The sequence below is a fragment of the Notechis scutatus genome, chromosome 2 (genome assembly GCF_049901735.1).
Source record: "Notechis scutatus isolate UNSWTSFEM ecotype Mainland chromosome 2, rNotScu1.2, whole genome shotgun sequence".
Classification (NCBI taxonomy): Eukaryota; Metazoa; Chordata; class Lepidosauria; order Squamata; family Elapidae; genus Notechis; species Notechis scutatus.
The window spans coordinates 49802926-49823894 of record NC_142010.1 but is presented as its reverse complement, the minus strand read 5'-3'; the positions used below and the strand labels follow the sequence as shown (position 1 = coordinate 49823894).

The 20969-nt window shown below is 38.1% G+C and overlaps 1 long non-coding RNA gene across 1 annotated transcript in view; it reads left to right on the top strand.

The window, feature by feature from the left end:
• The first annotated feature begins 64 nt into the window (after positions 1 to 64).
• Positions 65 to 20969, top strand: part of LOC148132015 (uncharacterized) — a 60274-nt gene continuing 39369 nt past the window's right edge. Inside the window, exons 1-4 of the long non-coding RNA XR_015747502.1 lie at positions 65 to 428; positions 3926 to 4107; positions 6349 to 6468; positions 7591 to 7675. This is a non-coding gene — a long non-coding RNA (uncharacterized LOC148132015). The remainder of the gene's footprint in view (positions 429 to 3925; positions 4108 to 6348; positions 6469 to 7590; positions 7676 to 20969) is intronic.

Here is a 20969-nt window from a genome sequence, read left to right as displayed (position 1 = left end):
GTCTAGATAAATCAGGCATTAAATGTATCTTTGGCCTAAGCTGTTACTTATTATAGGAGGATGAGGCACAGTGGAAGTCACCATTATCTCCCTCTATGCATATTTCTAGGTCTAGGCTAACCATCATATCATTGCACCATAAAAAGATTCTTGGCCTTCTTACTCACACCTCTCCCAGCAAGTTTTACAGACTTCCTTGTTTAGAATCACACACCACATTAAACTAGGAAGTTGCAAGCTGCATTATGGCCGAACACAACTTATGCACCTAAACAATTATTTTGACTTTTGTAACTATTCCTGTATATTTACCACACATTCCTATCTGTTAATAACTCTACATCTGTGAAAAACCTCAGCTGCAAAAAGACAGTACAGGTTTGAGAGGGAAGAAATGAAGAGAAGAAGGATAAAGAGGTACGGATAAGGTGAGTGGACCAAATTATTCTCAATACCATCTCCTTTTAAAAAAAAGATTAGGTTTGGAATGGAATGGAATAGAATGGAATAAAATAGAAAATAGAATGGAATGGCATGGCATGGCATGGAATGGAATAGAATTATTTATTGGCCAAGTGTGATTGGACACACAAGGATAGTCATAGGTTACTAAATAAGCAATCAAATCATACTAGGAAACAAAACAATATAAATTGTAGAGATACAAGCAATAAGGTTATAGCCATGAGTGGGAGTAGATAGGTAATAGGAAAGATGAGAAGAATAATAGTAATATAGTCTTAGTAAATAGTTTGACAGTGTTGTGGGGATTAGTTGTTTAGCAGAGTGATGGCATTTGGTAAAAAACTGTCCTTGTGTCTAGTTGTTCTGGTGTGCAGTGCTCTATAGCAGTGATCCCCAACCTTTTTTATGCCGCGCCCGGCACCGGCATCAGCTGGGTGCCGCGCCCGGTACCGGCATCAGCTGGGCGCCGCCATCTTTTTGATGAAAAAGTGCTTCCGGTGACCTCACCGGAAGCACTTTTTCATCAAAAAGAGGCGGCGCCACTGGTGAGCTTTTCGGGTAGAAATGGCTTTCTACCCGGAAAAGCTCACTGAAGCTGGCGCCATCTTTTTGATGAAAAGTGCTTCCGGTGAGCTTTCTACCCGGAAAAGCTCACCGGAAGCACTTTTTCATCAAAAAGATGGCGGCGCCCAGCAAACTCAGCGCCCGGTAGGACTTGTTCCATGGACCGGTACCGGTCCGCAGACTGGTGGTTGGGGACCCCTGCTCTATAGCATTGTTTTGAAAGTAGAAGTTGAAACAATTTATGTCCAGGATGTGAGGGGTCTGTAGATATTTTCACAGCCTTTTTTGACTCATGCAGTACACAGGGCTTCAAGGCAGGTTGGTAGCAATTGTTTTTAGAACAGATTATATTAAAACAATAGATCAATGGATTGTAAATACAATATGAAGAAGTATATTGTTGCCTTAAACAAATTAAATGTGATTTCTTTTGGCTACTAGCTCTACTGTTTTCAGTATTCAAATACTTATATTTGCTGTTTTACTATTATTTTGCTCTGAACTACTTTTCATTGACTTCAAATGGAGGTGGAACACTTGCATTATGATCTGTTCTGCATTGTCCTGTGCAATGCTTATGCATGTGCCATGAAAGTGATTTGCAGCATCTGGCAATGCCCTGTTTTCTTTAGCTGGAACCTTATAGCTCACTGGTAGTGAACTATCCCTTAGTCTAATTCTGTTCCTCCCACTCCAGCAGAAGGCACCTTATTGTTTCTGGGTGATCTGGCTCCCTCCCCTTTTCTAAACAAAGCAGAACTGAGGAGGAAAAGCATCTGTCATCACCTCCCCTTAGATTCAGAGAATCACTGAATTGGAAGGGGCTATTTAGTCCACTGAACCCGGTCCTCTGCCCAGAGCAGGGATTCAAGTGAAAGCATCCCCAACAGATGGCCATTCAATCTCTGCTTGAATGCATCCGATGAAGGGCAGCCCACTGCCTCTTTCAGCGATTGGCTCGAGTAGCTCTGCCGGCTCTCTTTCTGACAAGTGTCTAGCTGCAATGAGGAGGGGGAGGAGGAACAGCAGTGGATAGCCCCATGCCCAGCATGCTACGGAAACCTGGAGACGTCCTGGCTAGCCCTTCTAGATGACATTTTTGGAGGCTGCTTCCTCATGGAAGCCACAGTGCAATCCTGGAAAGTATATTTGGGGATTCCCTAAAACTGTGCTCTAATTTTACGAGTTTGTCTGCCCTTCACATAAGTGGGCATATTCACCTAACAGCATTCTCTTAACACAGAATGTAGAAAGTGCCATTTTTATTTATTTATTTATTTGATTTGCCAATTGTTTACAAGATACTAAGCATAAGACAAAGCTGTGAATACATGAGATGGGTACTTATGAATAAGAAGAAAAAAAAAAAAGAAAGAGAGGGAAGGGATTGAGGCGCTATTTCCACACCCACAAAACACATAAAAAAGGGGAAAAGAAAAGAAAAAAATAGAAAAATTAAAATTTTAATTTTTTGGGAAAAAAAAAAAAATTAGGAAAAATTTAAAAATAAATTAATATTTTTTTTTAATTTTTTTTTTTAAATAAAATTTTTTATTTTTTTTTTTTTTTTTTTTTTTTTTTTTTTTTTTTTTTTTTTTTTTTTTTTTTAATTTTTTTAAAATTAAATTTTTTAAAATTAATAAATTTTATATTTTTTTTTTATTTATTAAAAAAAAAAAAAAAAAATAAAAAATTATTTTTATTTTTTTTTTTTTAAAAATTTTTTTTAAAATATAATATTTTAAAAAAAAAAAAAAAATAATAAAATTTTTTAAAAAAATTTATATTAATTTTTAAAATAAATTTAAATTGTATATATTCATATCCCAAACTCCTTCCTACATGTGTAGGAAATGCACAGGAGAGTCAATTTTCAGAGCAAGAGAGGGGCATATTGTTAGATTTTGCAGCAGAAATTCAAATCCAGAAAGCACACACAGATGACTGATTCAGCAGGATTCATTAACTTCTTTATATACATAATAATATGAGTAAAATGTACAATACCAATAGTAGATTCTTCCAACGCAAAACAAGCAAAACACAAGCAGCAGCTTCAGAGCTCAGAGCAGAGAGGTTTCAGTTTAGAGCTGAGAGCACAGAGCTAAGCCACACCCAAACAGTTTCCAATCTCAGCCCCCAATTCAGCTCCCTTTGGCTGACTGTGTTATCTATGTCTCTGCCAGTTATGAATTTATTCTGACACATATGTATTTAATAAATAAATACATTGTTCTGCCCTCCCAGGGACAATATCATAGATTCACAATGAATCTACTTGGCCACTTCATTCTTAAAATTGCCAACTTTGCAAACCATAAGAGAAGAAGTCAAAAGCATTCTAGGAAAAACATACTTGCTTTTGTACACTCACAAAATGCATGTAGGTTAGTGATAGAGCACCTGCTGGTCAAACAGCAGGTCGTGTCTGCTCTACTTTCAAATAATGTCCACCAGCAGATTGAAGGGACTTTCTATGGCTGACAGTCTGGACAGCTTTTGCTGGTTGTCATGAACAAGACTGGATTAGATGGACAAATGATGCTCTCTGAAAAGATCCCCATGATTTCTTCCAGGGTCCTTAGACCATGCTACCTGGTGACCAAGACACCAGAAGGCTACTTCAAAGATAGGTAGTGAAGTTAGCCCAATTATTTGCAATCTGAGGCCAATAATGTGCCCCTACCCCAGATGAATTTTCTGATGCTACAGCTGCTCTTGTCATTAAAACTGAGGATTGAAGGGCAGGCTGTGGAGTCCGGCCTACAAAACCTTTATTTAATTTATTAGATTTTTATCCTGTATTTGTGGCTTTATAAGTAATTCAAGGCAATGAACATACCTGCTACTCCTTCCTCCTCTTTTTTTTCCTCCCCACAACAACAACCCCTTGAAGTGCATTGGGCTGAGAAAGAGTGACTGGATCAAAGACACCCAATCAGCTTTCATTCCTAAGGCATGACTAGAATTCACAGTCTCCCAGTTTCTAAGCCAGCACCTTAGCCACAACACCAAAGTGCTGCCACCAGTGCTGGGTTTGGACGCAGCTCAGTGTCCATTGAATGACAACATAAACAGGTGAGCAGAATTCCTGATTAGTTACAGCTAGCTGTGTCTCAGCATGTTAGCTTGTTATGCAAGTGACCAAGTTGTGCTGACTTTTACACATTGGCAGAAGATGAGTAGGCAAGGCACCCAACCAGGCCATCCTCTTGAAGTCAGTCCCTGAGGCACATGCCAGGGGATAAGTGGTTAATTCTTCTTTCATGTTTGTAATTTTACTCCCCTCCCATCCCCCTGTCTGCTCCATCCCTCCCGAACAGAAGTTGCCTTCTTCCTCTGCTGAGAACAAAATGTAAAGAATTTCTTTTGCCTTGTCATGACAGGTGTGGTGGGTGGGAGGACAGATGTTGAAAGATCAACATACTTATTTCATGAGAAAGGTCTTCAGATGGCTCCCTGCATTCAAAAGCCCATAGCCATGTAAATCGCCCCATTAGTTTGAGAGATTGGCAAAAGTAGGAGAATAATTGGCAGACTAGCCATCTCATTATCAAGCGTGAGGATCAAAGAGGCCAATCAATGGGGTTGGCTTGTTTTAGTGTAGCTCTAGGCAGCTATTCTTTTTGCCTTTTATTTCAGCTTTTGCTTTTTTCTCAAATATTTCATTCTGAAATCCGAGTGACTCATCCTACTGTTTTCTCCTTTGGCCTTACAGTTTGGATAATTTCTTTTTTCATTTCTTCCAGTGGTGAGATTCAAATATCTTTACCATCAGTTTGTTGGTCGTGGCTTGGTGGGCACGCTTTGCATGTGTGCACACACTTTGTGTGCACCTGTGTGCCAAACACACACTTTGCACAGGCACAGAGGCATTTGCGCAGGTGTAGAGGCTTTCCAATCACCTCCTGCAAGCCTGCACTCTCCCAGTCGCTTCAGCAGCTGCTGCGTGGCACTCTGCTGTGCCGTGCAAAGCAGCTGCACATCAAATTCAGAGGATAAAGGTGAGTATGGGAACCTGGGCAGGCCCAACAGCAGAGCGGTGGAGAGAATGAACCACTTCAGTCAACGCTGCTCATCGCTGCTACCAGTTTGGTGGAACCGGGCCGAACTGGTAGAATACTACCACTGATTTCTTCCAATTAAGAAAGGAAAATATTCTCCTGCCAGCTTTGATGTGGAAAACACAGATTGAAAAACCTTCCTTTCCGGCCCATTTTAAGTTCTGGTATGGATCCATTTATTGGAAAGAAGAAACCATGTTAAATTAACATACATTTAATTTAATTAATTTAACCTTTCAGGACCAAAGATTTATCCAGGTAGAATGGAAGGTCACAATTCACAGCTCTAAACTCTCCAATACGTACTATTCTCCCCATTAGATGTTCGTCCATAGGGCTGGGGGTGGTGAGTTCTTATGTTCCAAATTTGTCTCCAAATTTACTTATCTCATTTGCAACTACCTAGTCTACAATTCATTCATCTCTGCACAGTGACTAGGAGAAAATCAAAATGGAATCACTTCCCATTCTTTTGAGGTCATTGACAAGGGTTCATAGCCATACAGTTTACATTCAGAGGCATGTTGGAGCAATGCTTGATTTAAAAGATCTTTAAATTACAGGTTATTTAGCTAGGTTGAAAAATTAGCGTGAGTAGAGGAATTCATGTGTACTGGAGATGGAAAAATGGTTGGATAAATTCTAAGATGTGGGAAGGAAGGAAGGAAGGAAGGAAGGAAGGAAGGAAGGAAGGAAGGAAGGAAGGAAGGAAGGAAGGAAGGAAGGAAGGAAGGATATGAGAGCATCCTACCTATAAAGGTATTGTATCATATGGAAGTGAGAACTGGGTATGTCAGAGAAATTTATGTTAATTTAACATAGCAGGAAATTGATATTTAATGTAAGTGTAGTATAAATATAATGTAAGTATATGTAAGAAATGTATGTGTTAAAAGAAGAGACACAAAAAGAATGAAAAAGTGCTACCTTTTGGCTGTTTTAGCACCTCTCCCAATCAATTCTACTCCCTGGTCCCTGATCCTGTTATTTTGAGAACAATAGAAAAGTCATGATTTGATGTAACTTTTCATTTCCCTCTTCAGTCTCTTATTTTTCATGCTGAAGAGCCGCTGTTTCTCATAGGAAAGATGCTTGAACCCCTGACCATTTTGATAATCCTCTGCTAAACTTTTCCCAGCTGTATTATGTAGTTTTTCAAATGTGACAACCAGAACAATGCACAGTGATCCAAAGTCAGACAAAATACAAAATTGTATATATAGGCATACTAATAATGTTGGCGTTTATATTACAGTTACATTTTAATGATCCCTGGCATGGAAGTTACCTTTTTCATGGACGTTGCATGCTGTGTTGACATCCTCATTAACCTATCCTTCCACTATGATCCCAAGATCTTCTTTCATGGTTAAAGGTAGCTCAATCTATATGCAAAGTTAGTTTTTTTTTCCTCCCTAATGTGCATCACTTTATTCTTACTTAAGTTGAATTGTATTTGCCATCTGGTTGACTACTCACCCAGTTTAAAGAGATTCTTCTGGAACTCTTCAAAGGCACTTTTGGTTTTTACCACTGTGAATAGTGGTACCTTCTGCAAACATTATTACCTCACTGCTTACCCCAAGGCAAGATAATTTTCTTTTGAGAGACACCATTCTTGTTCCTTTTCACTGAGAAAATGGTCCAGTCATCCTTGTTTTTTTGCTTTCTGTTTTTTTTAAAACAATTAACAATGTGTAGATGAACAGCTCCACATGGGTACCTCCAAGGTAGGAGGTTTGTGTATCCAATCAAAGAAATGAAATGTGGGTCATGACTTTATGACACAAATCACATGGTTTATATTATTTACATCTGATATCAGGAAGTAAATTTTGTCTTCTTTTTGTTGTCATTGCAACTAAAAACAAGTACCTGTAGCAATTTTACCAGTTTGCTCAAGAGCATTTTGAAAATATTTGTACATCACCTAGAGTCTATCAAGACTGAGCTGGTAAATAAATGCCATAATACTAAGAGAAATAGATACGTGTTTATAATCCAAGTGTCAATAATTTTACATTAGCAGAACTGTTAAGATTCTAGGAGACTGCAACACATCCCTGGAACAAAAGCAATCAGATCCAGCAAAGAAGCCCCTCCCCCAAATGAGTACAAGCTCTACCGATATACCAAAATTGGGAGCATTTATGGCTAGCATTGCCTTATCTAGGAATAAGATGCACTTCTACATTTACTTCATATTCTATACTGCCCCATTTCCAAAGACCTCTAACAGTGTACAAGTCCAACTTAAATTAAAACCACAACTTCAATACTATTTGAAGTTAGAATGAGGTTCATCTACTCCCAGATGCCTTTCTGAAAAGCCATGTTATCACAACTCTTTGACAACGTAATAGGAAAGGGGAGCTCCCAGTTTCTGGGGATAACCTGCAGAGATGGAGCATCATCATTGAGAAGACTCAAGCATGAAGTCACTGCAAGTTTCTCTTGGTTGTGGGATCTTCAGCTAATCCTCTCTATTCTCTCACAGGGTGAGCAGTTCAACTCAGAAGATATTTTCCAGGCTCCCATAAAGGCATCTTCATGGCAGACCCTTGCCTGTCAAGAAATGACCCGTATGTCCTGATTGTTTAGCTACACTTGTGTAGTTTTCCAGATGATACAAACATGCAGAAAGGATGCCTTAGATTTGTTTCAGGATCTTACAGATTTCAATGAAACATCCTGATTCACACACTTGCAGCTTCAACTTGCAGTATTATGGTAGATAAAAATAAATGGTTATAATCACAATTCAGCAAATGATCAGAAATATATAGAAGTGCCTCTATTTCCTTTTCAGTTTAGCAGCTCCCCACAATCATCTTCACAGACCCCAAACTTCTAATTCCTCCTTGATAGCCTCTACCTGAGTGCAGCCAAAGAATATCCACTAACATGATCCTTTGGGGTGATCTATTTCATCTAATGGGCAACAAATACTAGAAGGTAGTTGCCTCATCAGCTCCAGGCTCCCCATTAGCCTACCATCTGAACATTGGGGGAGCCCAGCATTATTCAGTAAAAACCAAGCAGAGCACTGTCACACACAAACTAGAAGTGTGTCAATTATTCCAAATTAATTGGCCCCTATAAAGGATGTTTGTGCTTCATCCTCCCCATTCCCTGTATCGGCAGGCTGCCAGCTGTTTCATTCCTTTGATCATTTATGTGCTCTTCTGGCTTCTGGTCAATAGGGTATCTCTATTCTGCTTGCTCCCCAATTACTGAGAAACATAAAGGGAGGAGTGTAAAATGTTATTCCCTGGAGTCATCCTCAGCCATTAGTAGCTGACCTTGATTATATTTCAAATGTACTGTTTTCAGAGATTCTTTAAAAGTAAGAAACAACTATCACCACTAGAAAGGGATATAGAACGATGTGACTAAGCAGTCTTTAATCAAAACACATTGACAATGGTGGCTGCAGGCCTCAAAATAAAGCAAACAGGCATTTAGGGTTTTTGAAATTCTTCTACTAGTTTTGGCCTGAGTCATGCATATATTGTGAAGTAGTTCTCATCATAGGAGTCACGCATCACATTAAGTAATGGCTTTTCTAAATTGGGGGTGTTACATGGAAGACCTTTGTACTCCCATCATTGCTTAATCAGTTGAAGTTTCCTGCTGGCCTTCAAGGGCAGATTTATGTAGAGTAAGTTGCAGTAATCCAACAGGAGATGACTAAAGCATGAGTGACAGTGGAAGAGGGCTTTTTGTTTGTATATTTTTCTTGTTGCATGACTTACACAAGCTTCACTTGAGGGATGACAAATGGACAAATATATTTTTCCAGAACTCTTCAGAAATTTCTGAGTAGCACTGAGACAATTCTAGAATTGATGTGGTAAGAAATTCAGTATGATGAGAAGACAAAAAAATTGAGATTTCTACAGGCAGGTCTGGCCCAAATCAGGATTGATTGTAGTTCTGAGATTGATTGATTGACTTACTGACTGATTATGTGCCATTAATTTGTTGTCAACTCCTAGCAACCTCGTAGGTTTTTTTCCTATAATGATCTGTCCCTAACCTTGTCTTTCAGATATTCCAATGGTGCATATATCTACATGTTAACTGAGTCCATCTATATTGTTGCTGGTCATCATCTTCTCTTTTCTTCCACCTTTTCCAGCATTAGACCTTTCTCCAGAGATTTAGGTCTTTGGATAATATGTCTGAAGTAGAATAATTTGAGCCTGTCATTTGTGCCTGGAGGGATAACTCTGGATTGATTTGTTTGATGATCCATCTGTTTTCTTTTCTTTTCTTTTTTTTTAAACAAATTTTATTAATTTTAAAGACAAACAAATCATCATTGACCATTACATACTTAGACCTTTTTCCATTATAAATTTTACAAGTCAAATAAAACCTTATTTTATACAATATAATTCTATTTTAAACCATTTCCATATGAGCATACAAATACTTCTTATCCAATTTCTCTTTACTTCTCTTTACTCTTATTCAATTTCACTATTATTATTTAATCTATTTCTTTCTGACTTGTTTACCATTATTCTCATTCTGTATTTCTGCAAGGTTTTATTAATTCTCCCAAAAACATAAACACGCAACACACAAACATATAAAAAATCTTTTAGGAAAGTAACTTGGCCCCAGGTACCTCTCTCTACATGGACTTCAATTATATTCATGCTCATCTTACATATCATTACCTATTTTATTTACCATTCTATATCTTCTATATTAGCTTCTCCACACATTTCACTATTCTTAATTCTATCTTATTTAATCCATCTTAATTTGAGTCATTATATTTGTATCTTTTGTCCATTCTTTATTATCCCCCTGTCTCATTCCTTATAATAAAAAAAAGAATTTCTCCTGAAATCACTAATCAGAGTATGATGCCTTTCTATCTTCCCCTAAATTAATTAGATTAACATTTAAAATAACACCTAATACCCAATCTGATTCTGCTTGGTACATTCTATCTACTAAATTTTTTTTAATAGAAGAAAAATAATAAATCCAAAATGATTAAATACATAGTTAAATAATAGATCTAAATATTAAATCTTATAATATTCCCATTGCCTTTTCCAAAAACAAATGCTACTATAATAATTTTATAATAACATCAATACCATAGTCATATTAAACTCTTTAATTAAAACTCAATATTCTAAACATTCCCTTTAATATTTTATTAAATTTTAAAATCAATCATTACTAAACATTTCAACATTTTAATCTCTTATTAACTCTTAAACCATTCTAATTTTCTATTTCTAATACAAATGCTACAATACCATCTTATGTACCTTGCAAAATCTTTTTTAAAGAAATTGTACTTTACCTTTTGTCCCTAAAAAGATTCCTCTTTTCCCATCTGATTTCAAAACTTTGTGGCTTTTCTCCACCTTTTCCCTTTCTTTCTTCCCCACCAGACCTTCCTACCCCCCTTCTCCTAGCCTCTGTCTTGCTGGCTTCCCTTCTCTGTTGTGTTCCTTTTTTCTTTTGTTTACTATCATTATATTGATTTTGCACCTTATTTTTCTCTTTCTTGAGTGTTTTTTTAAGTCTTAAGTCCTTCATTTTCCTTCCTTTCTTCCTTCCTTCTTTCTTAGTTAAATGTTGAAATTCATTAAAGATGGCTTCTTCTTCTTCTTCTTCTTCTTCTTCTTCGTCTTCTGCTGCCTCCATCTGTTGTAGTATTTGTTGATAGTTAACAAGCGCCATTTCTAAAAAAAGGAAGGCTTCTTTCACGCCATCTTTACCATCTGTTTTTGTTTGCTCATATTCTTTTCTCAGTTCCTCAGCAAAAAAAGCCATTATAAATCTTTTCTTTTTTTCCCGCTCTTTCTTCTTGCACCAACCAAGATATTTCAAAAAAATAGAACAATCCCAAAGTCCTCAATCAATCCAAGCCAAAACAAAGTTCTCACTTTCTCTTCCTGGGGTAGTATCAATCAAAAAAAAAAAAAGAAAGTCCAAATCTGTATCTTAAAGCCTTATTGGAATTATATTTCAGTCTTCAAATCCTTAAGGCATCTCCTCCAACAAAATCTTAACATATGAATATATTTTTTGTCCTCTCCTTCCCACTTATCACATAAAGTTAGTTTTTACCTGAAAAAGACAGGTTTCTCAATATCCACTTATTGATTCCGTAGGGAAGGAGAGTAAACTTTCCTTTCAGCACCTCAAAATTGCCGCTTATTTTCTCTTGTGGAAAGAATCATTCAAAAAGCCATAATTTCCAGGAATTGTGTTAAATGTGTCTTAGAGTCCTGGGTCAACCAAGAAAACTTTCACTCTCAATGGCTTTCTCCTCTTCCTCCTGCGCATTCTTACCTGGCTGCCGGCTTCTTTGTGGCGGCCATTACAGACCGCCGCTGCACCGTCTTGGGAAAAGGGGTTCTGCCGGCCGGGGAGGGGTCTGCAACACCCCCAAACCCCTCTCCGGATCCCCTATCTTCAGCTACCCCTGCAGGGTAGCCTTAGCTCGAACCCGTCTGGATCGGAACACCAAAACGGCTAGTGCAGCAGGGATCACGCTGTGTCGCGAATCCCTGCCGCTCGTGAAGCCGACAAACCGGAAGACCCGATGATCCATCTGTTTTCTTGGCAGTCCACAGTACGCTCAGATGTCTTCTCCAATACCAAAGTTCAGAAACATCAATAATCTTCCTGCTTCTTCCAAGTCCAACTTTCACCTCCATGGAGTGTCACAGAGAATAACCTGCACTTTTTTGATCTTTGTGGATAGAGACATCACAGCATTTAAGTATGTTTTTATGGCTGCCCTATCAAGTGCTAGTCTGGTTTATAATGTGACAATAAAGATATCAACGTGGTGAACAGCTTCTAGATTTAAGGAACAACCATAGACAGTAAAGGAACAAGCAATGTGTGTATATATATACCCCACCACCCCCCCCTTACCTGCACTGTGCCTCCGATATTACAGGAAGTGATGAAACAAGCCTATTTTTCAGCCTGCAAAGGCTGCAGAAGCTGTCCTCAAGCCTCTGGGAGGCTGAAAAAGGCCTCAAACCAGCTGAAAATCAGCTGTGAGGTGCGTGCATGTGCAGTGAGGTAAGTTTGCCTGCAGCTCATGTGCCAGCACAAATGGCTTTGCATGCCACCTGTGGCATGCGTGCCATAGGTTTGCCACCACCGTTCTAAGGTATTTTGCGTGTTAATATCTCTACTGTACTGTGTTTCAGTATACTGCAAACAACTCCTTTGATCTCCTTTAAATTGGTTACTATCTATAGTGTCCTTTAGTATACTGAAGTGAGGCTGGAACCACCTTCTAATTCAAATATATATATTTTAAAGTCTTTCTTTGCTTTTCCATATTCACTGTCTGTACAGATGTTGTAATACTGCTTCTTGTATTATCTAACAGCACTCTGAAACTCTGTTAAGTTCCTTTCTGGGATTTCTGTCTTTCTTGACTTTGGCTTCCCTTCTTTTCTTGACAATTTCCAGTTTGTTCTGAGATTTTTAATTATTTATTTAGGTAAAATATTTGTATGAATGCCCATCTTAAAAGCAAACTCTAGGTGGCTTACAATCCAATCATAAAACAACATGTACAGTAGGAAACAAAAAAACAAGAATACCAGAAAAACCTAGTGTGCAGACACACATTCCTAATTCACCCCCTCATGTTCTCATCCTAGCCTGATTTCACCCTATTTCAGCATCTGGGAGAGGAGCCAGGTCTGAAGGGCTTTTTGGAAAAAATAAAAGGTTGTGGATTTTTCATACCTCCAGGGAGAGAGTATTCTGTGGGGCAGGGGTTGCAATGAAAAAAAAAACATGTTTTGATGACCCATAGGATGGCAATATTTAAGGGAAGGCATCTGAATCTGCTGTTTACATGTTCTGTTGATTTCAAACCTAATTATAAAATTCATGAATTTCTTAATCTTCTGCATTAGTGGTTGAAACATAAACTTGAATGACTGTCATATCAAAGGGCTGCCCACAAAGTGTAATCAATATAATTTGGTCATTGATTGCATTGTAGGCAAGCATGGTTCCTGTTGTATCCTTCCTAACTATAAAAGCAGTACTGTTCCTTCTTTGTTTTTCATATCCCGAGTATGATCCTCAGACCAAAAATGTCTGATCCCATTTCAATTTACCCATGCCAGTTTGTAGTTGTTTCATTTCACCTTTCAGTGTGCTTGATCTTTCCAGAGTTCATGCTTCTTGGTAACATCAGTAGTAGACCTCTTAAAGGCTTTAATTCAGCCACATCATAAACACCATTAGTACTTTGAAAGATTCCTGGCTTTTCCTCAGTAACATGTTGTGTCTCATCTAACCTGATGGGCTCATCATCTGGTATTATATAGTCAATCATTTTCTATTTTCTATCCATATTGTTTTCTTGATAAAAATATAGGAATGGTTTCTCATTGCCTTCTCCTGCACCGCATGACTTGATGCCTTTGCCATTGTCACTAAAGTGATCATCTGCTTCTGGCATTTTCCTATGTTGCTGTGCTCAATATAGGTGCTGGTTTATTTAGCAGGGCAGCTAGCATGACCTTCATTCCTTAGGTGATCCTGCTAGTAATATTTATATATCCCTCCCTGGATTAACTTTCCACCACCACGAGGAAGCAGAATAGGTAGTGATGTTGGAGAGGAAGATTGATAATACCCACCCTAATTATCCCTCAAATTGAATGGATTGTATGCAGTTTTATGACTACTTGCCCAGAAAAAAATATAAGTGGTAGATGAGGTAGGGGTCAAACTTTATTCTACATAACCAAAACCTATTTCAAATGAGGAGGCTGAGGGAGAAATATTTTGTCAGCAACCCAACTGTGTGATAGAAGAAAATTCCCACAACCTCTTCATCAAACCTACCATTTTTTGTTTCAGAAAATACCCTCCTTTTAGATATAGCCATTCTCAATAAATATTTCAATAAATGCCTGTAAAATCAATGTACTCTGTCAAATTTGTTCTCCTGAGTTAAAAGTATGAGCACCTCAGATCAATTTGCCACAGATATATTATCCACAATTTTCCCTATTCAATTCTTTTTCAGTCCACCCAATTGTCTCCTATCAGCTCAACTCACTCCCCTTTCTTTCTCTCTCTGCCAGCCACTACCTCATTTCAGTCTCTTTGTGCACCAAAACTACCTCAATAAAAGAAGAGGCAGGAGAAGGCAGGGTTAACCAGTCTTCCTTGACTAAGAAGTAAGTGGCTAAAGATTTGTCCCATTATCCTGGGAGGCATATCAGAGTGCTTTCCACCCACTAGTAGTTAAATGTGAGAGTATAAAATGTCAGGACATGGCAAATAGCACACTACTTCTTCCATTTACAACCCCTATGTTTATAAACAAACATAAACTATGAACATAGCTAAAAAGTCTTCAGCAATGTAGGTTTCAAAGATAATTATGCTCATTATATAGGAAGTGCTGTGTCCATAACATTTCTAATGGGGTATGGGGACATTGTGGCACTAAACTACACTGTAATGAGCTCACTTTATTTATTTAGTGTGAGCTATGAATATAATGAACAGATTATTCCAGGGCATACGTACTGTACATACTCCATCTCACAATTCCCATTTCGAAGTAAGCAGCATTTGCAAAACTCAGAAAAAGAGTGAGAAAGATCATACCAAGGGATTAAAGGTCTGAGATTTTAAAAAAGATACAACATATAGTTAAAACTACCTTACATCATGGCATTCAACATTCTGCCCCATCCCTTTCTACCTTTGAAACCATAACTTGAACCACATCTATATATTACTTCACACATTGTCTTTTGCTCTTTAAACTTCTTTCTCTTTTCAGGATATAATCAGTTACATTCAACTACGTTGGGGTGTCAAACCTGCATCGTCACATGACATATCGTGACTTTTTCCCCCTTCGCTAAACTGGATGTGGGCATGGCCAGCACATGATGCATCCGGCCTGCGGGCCACGAGTTTGACAGCCCTGAACTACATCTTTGTCAATCTCCTGCTTCATTTCAACTATAAACTTTTCCTTAATATATTTGTTTTACAATTTGATTCTCACTCATTCTCTTTGTATGGCCAGACTAACTAAATTCATTTCTCTCATACTGGTCACCTCTGTATTTGCATCCATTCAGTATATGTTCATCCCTGACCCTATCTCTTGTTTTACTGAATATTGATGTACCCCATTTTGAATGCATTCAACTTAGTTTTATGTTTCTCCTATCCTACCTGTGGAAAGGGAACTTCATGAGGACAGTGGTGTCACCCAAGCAGGAAAAGCCCAAAGGGAACATCAGGCCAGCCATAAAACAAACTTGCATAGGAAAAGGAATCAAATAAAAGGTATTAAAGAAGCCCCTTAGACAAAAGCCCAAATAATTAAGAAAACTAGGGAAACAAGAAAAGAAAACCCCTACAAACACAAGACATGCCAAATCAGCAAAACAAACAGACAAAAGACACAAAATATATTGCAAAGGAGACAGACAGGAGATTGCCACAAAACAAATATAAGAAACCATTAAGCTAAAAAAGATTAGGATGAAAACGATAATCCAATCAAACCACCCCGCAAAGTTTGCCTTCTGCACCCCGCGGAGTTTACCCTCTGGCGGAAATGAAGACAAGCCCTGACAGGATTTAAAACATTAAGAAATACAAACACAAGCACTCACACACAAAAGGAGAAAAAAGGTATAAAAATCAGGGACTTACCATACAAAGGTAGCTAGCCCAGGAACGCAGACTTCTTGCTATCTTTCACCTTCCTGAAAAATAAAAAGATCCAGCTTTCAAGCAGTTGTCCGTATCCTTGCGCCTGAGCTCTCCCAGCGGGAAAATCAAATCCTCAGAAGAAAGGCATTTCGACAGCCTTTCAACATACCCAATACTACATTCCACCAGGGATGGGATCCAACTGGTATAACTACCAGTTCTGTTGATCTGCGTCCCGCATGCATGCGTTGCACAAGTTGCATGAGTCGCACGAGTGCAATTTATGACCTGCTGAGCTGCCCGGACAGCTGAGCAGCTCTGTGTGCAAGTGCGCAGTGGTTGAAAAAGCACCTTTTTCCTGCTTTTTCAACCACAGCTGTGTCACGCAAAGCAGATGCGGTTGAAAACGCAAGAAATAAAGGTCAGGTAAGAGCCCTGGAAGGTGGGTGGGCCAAAACAACAGCAGACATAGAACCGGTTCTATGTATGCTCTCTGTTTGCTGCTTTTCATAGCAACCGGTTCTACAGAAGTGGACAGAACTGGTAGAATCCCACCCCTGCCTTCCACATTACAAGTGGGTAGAAGCATTTTCTTAGGAGCAAACAATTTTCTTACCTCAACAAATATTTGTTCCTCACACAAACCACATCTACGGACTATCCTTCTACCAGTATTTGCATGTCTTAAAATTTCTCTATCCATTTCCCCATCTTTAAAAGTTGTACCAAGGCAAAACATTCCATCTATTTCTTTTAGTTTTTCACTATTTACATTTGACTTGAAAAAATCCACTTTTCTTCTCCTCAAACACAACTACTTGAAAATTTGATACATTAATTTTTAGATCCATACTCATTATTTCACATAATCTATGAAAAACTCAAACATTCAAATTCCCCAACCAATAGACTCATAACTTCTCCATAATAATTCCTTATACTATATTTATCTATCTATTTATCTATATGTTAAACAACCAAAAGCACATTACAAACCTTTGTCTTATTCTTTGCTCAGAGTTAAACTAATAGTTAAATCATTCCATTTATTCTCAAACATGCTTTTCTTCCATTGCACAGTGCTCTTACAGCATTCAGCAATAACCTTTCAATTCCATCTTTATGCAAAAAAATCTGTAATTTGAGCTTGTTCACTTCTTCATACTTTCTATAAAATAATAAACAATAAACTTTATCATATTCATACATTTGTCAAAAACCTACTGAAATGCAAAAATCCATTCTACACTGTGTGGCACCCAGCCATACTGCAGTTGTCAAATTTTGTTCATTGTCGTTTTATGTACCTTTTCTAGCAGAATTCTGCCAAGTAACTTACCAGTTGCTCCTAACAAATTAATCTTTCTGTCATTTTTTTTGCAGTCACTCTTGCTGCTTTCCCCATGTATAGAGGAATAATACTGGCATTCTTCCAATCATATGTGTGGGCACGTGCATAGTCTCCACACATGCATTAAATGCACGCAATTATTTCATGAATGCATAAGGGGAATACTTACTGTTTTTCTGGTTACACCATCTATACCAGTTTCTTTATAATTTTTCAATATTGTAATATTTCACTCATACTGTGAAAGTGATCTTATACAATGATTCTCAGTTCACATGAGCAATAAACCTTTAATAGCAAAGAGACAAAGAACAGTTTAAAAACTAGCCTATGTTAACTTCTGCTTGCAGAATCAATTGAAAACAAGGGGAAAGGGAAGGCTAATCAAGTTTTATTATAGTCTCCCAAATAAACAGGGAAACTGCTAATATAAAGGATGTGCCAAAATCTGGCAATCAAGAAAAGAAAAGGCTTCTTTTTGCTAATCCCTTTATTTTAGAAATACATTTTAACATACAATTTTATTTTTAGTTTATGGGTGCTTTTAAGAATAAACACATTGCAATAGATAGGCTAACACAATTACGACCAATATTTACCTATCTTCGCTATAACCATCTTGTATGATAACAATCATTTTATGGTGTATATTTTACACTGAACATAAACAGTAATGTATGAGATACATATGCATTAAATGCAGAAGCCAAGAATATATCATGCTATATATATATCTAATGTGCCTGAGTTAATGTGCCTGATGCATCTTTTTGTTAGAACCTGAGGGACACAGTATCCGTTTATCTTTTTAATGTTTTATTGTTTCAAAGTTTATTTAATTGGGGTGAACAATTGGAATGGAATTAAAAGATACATGCAACAAAGGAGTTTCAAAATTGGAGCTTTAATTCATGATATATTGGATAGGATAGAATAGAATAGACAGAATTTTTTATTGGCCAAGTGTGATTGGACACACAAGGAATTTGTTTTGGTGCAAATGCTCTCAGTATACATAAAAGAAAAGATACATTTGTCAAGAGTCAAGAATAAGGTACAACACTTAATGATAGTCATAGAGTACAATAAGCAATCAAATCATACTAGGAAACAGTCAATATAGATCATAAGGATAGAAGCGACAAAGTTACAGTCATACAGTCACAAGTGGGAGGGGATGGGTGATAAGGAGTGATGTGGAGATTAATGTCACATAATGTGCTATGTCATAAAGATATTGTATTAAGATGTAACATGATGCTTTGGTTGATCCTACAAAGTGAATCAGAATGTGGTTTGCTTGGTTTGGCTGAATGACAGCCTCATAAAGAGAGAAGGCCAAAGGAAAAAGTCCACAGTGAAAAGTGGACTTTGTAAATAGTTTGACAGTGTTGAGGAAATTATTTGTTTAGCAGAGTGATGGTGTTTGAGAAAAAACTGTTCTTGTGTCTAGTTGTTCTGTTGTGCAGTGCTCTATGGCGTTGTTTTGAAGGAAGGAGTTAAAACAGTTTATGTCTGGGATGTGAGGGGTCTGTAAATATTTTCACAGCCCTCTTTTTGACTTGTGCAGTATACAGGTCCTCGATTGAAGGCAGGTTGGTAGTAATTGTTTTTTCTGCAGTCTTAATTATCCACTGAAGTCTGTGTCTGTCCTGTTGGGTTGCAGAACCAAACTAGACAGTTATAGAGGTGCAGATGACAGACTCATCACCCATATCTGTGGGTTCAGAACTAAATTTTGGACATCTTGGATTCCAAATGTTCCATCTTTTCAGTCACACACCGACAGAGAACAATGAGGGTAGTGATTGATTTGGTGGAGGAGAAGACTATTACTGGATCACCGTATGGCACCTTCTCTTTAAAAGAAAGTAAAAATAGGCTGCATCCACACATATTACTAAGGCATTACTGTGTTTTTTTGAACAAGCAATTGTGACTTGCTTCATACAGCATGTGAAGGATGTCATGGAATGCAGTTTGTTGCTTCTTCTTTTTGATCTTTTACTTAAAATAGGCAAGTGACTAGCAGGAGGAGCTAGGAGCAAAGCATGCATTAGCAGTGAAGGGAGGTAGGCAACTGAAACCAGGATATCTGATAAAATAGGTCAGAGTTGGGTCATTCCCTTACGGAAACCATTCAGGTAGTAGGAGTTACTGGCACTACGCAAGGTTCTATTTTCTGGTCCACTTTTCACTGTGGACTTTTTCCTTTGGCCTTCTCTCTTTATGAGGCTGTCATTCAGCCAAACCAAGCAAACAACATTCTGATTCACTTTGTAGAATCAACCAAAGCATCATGTTACATCTTAATACAATATCTTTATGACATAGCACCTTATGTGACATTCTACCCCAGATCAATCCAGTTACCTTGACTGGAAATCAGTTGGTTCCCTAGGTAGCCAATCCAAACCACCATCTGATGTGTAGCTCCTTAGTTATTACTTGTTACTGACCAAAACTACTCTTTGCATTTGTTCTGTTCTGGTGCTTGAATAAAGTGGGATGAGATAGGGTAACCTTAATGAAATCCACAAGCTGTATCCTGTTTCCTCTTGAGATTTTAACTAAATCATGCCTCCCCCACCAGCAGATATAAATGTGCAGGCCTTACCAGAAGGGAGTTATAATCTAATACAAGATTTGGAATATGGTTTTATAACATGGGAGGAAGAGATACTTAGAAGGAGAGGACTATATCCACTGCAATTTTGAATGCCAGCTTATGCATTAGTAACATCCATAACTAGTTTAGATGAATACAGTTTCATATATCTTAGGAAATATATAATTGCTTTTTAATGTACCAAAAAGGAGACCACCCTGCTTGTCTCTATAGGGGGAGGAGTTGTTTTAATCCTCAGTTTTTATTCTTTCTGGATCTTATAAGATATGTCAAGGAGATGGTGGAATGTGGGGAATGAAGCATGACTTGGGAGTATATTTTAACCAATTGTTATGCAGCTGTCAACTTGGCTTGTGCAAGGATAGAAGGCCTCTTGTCCTTACTATTGCAATCAAACTAAGACAAAGTGACAACAAATTTGAGTGTTTCAACTACAGTCCTTGTTTCTCATCTGATAACCAAGATTGAATCTTAAATGAAAGGGCTAACCTGGCATCTTCTATGGTGGCCTGGCTGAGAAAAAAGGATAACTTTTCCGCCTCTACCTGCCAAGTAGCATCCATGATGCAGCAGGTGAGGGCCAGAGGCAGGGAGATGGCATGGCTGTATATTAAAAATTCATCTTACTACAAGAAGGGGCATAACAGCTCAGAGCCTCCTTCTATTAGACACAATGGGATAAGCTCCTGTTAGTTACCTCTCCTCCTGCTCATCTAGCAGTTCGAAAGCATGCAAATGTGAGTAGATAAATAGATACCACTTTGGTGGGGAAGGTGACAGCATTCCATGTGCCTTCGGTATTGCTGGCCACATGACCACGGAAATGTCTTGGGACAACACTGGCTCCCTCAGCACCAGCCCCTAGAGTCAGACATGATTGGGCATGGGAAACCTTTGCCTTTACCTTTCTACTAGAAATCCATTGAACAATCCACCAGTCTGGCCTTGATCACCTATTATCTGAATCAGAATAGAGCTGGAAGGGACCTTGGAAGTCTTCTAGTCCAATCCCCTGCTCAATCAGGAGACCCTATGCTATTTCAGAGAAGTGACTGTCCAGTCTCTTCTCAAAAACCTCCAGTGATGAAACACCCACAATGACTGAAGGCAACCTGTCCTGCTGGTTAATTGTCTCCACTGTTTGAAAATCTCTCAATTCCAGATTGCTTTTCTCCTTGATTAG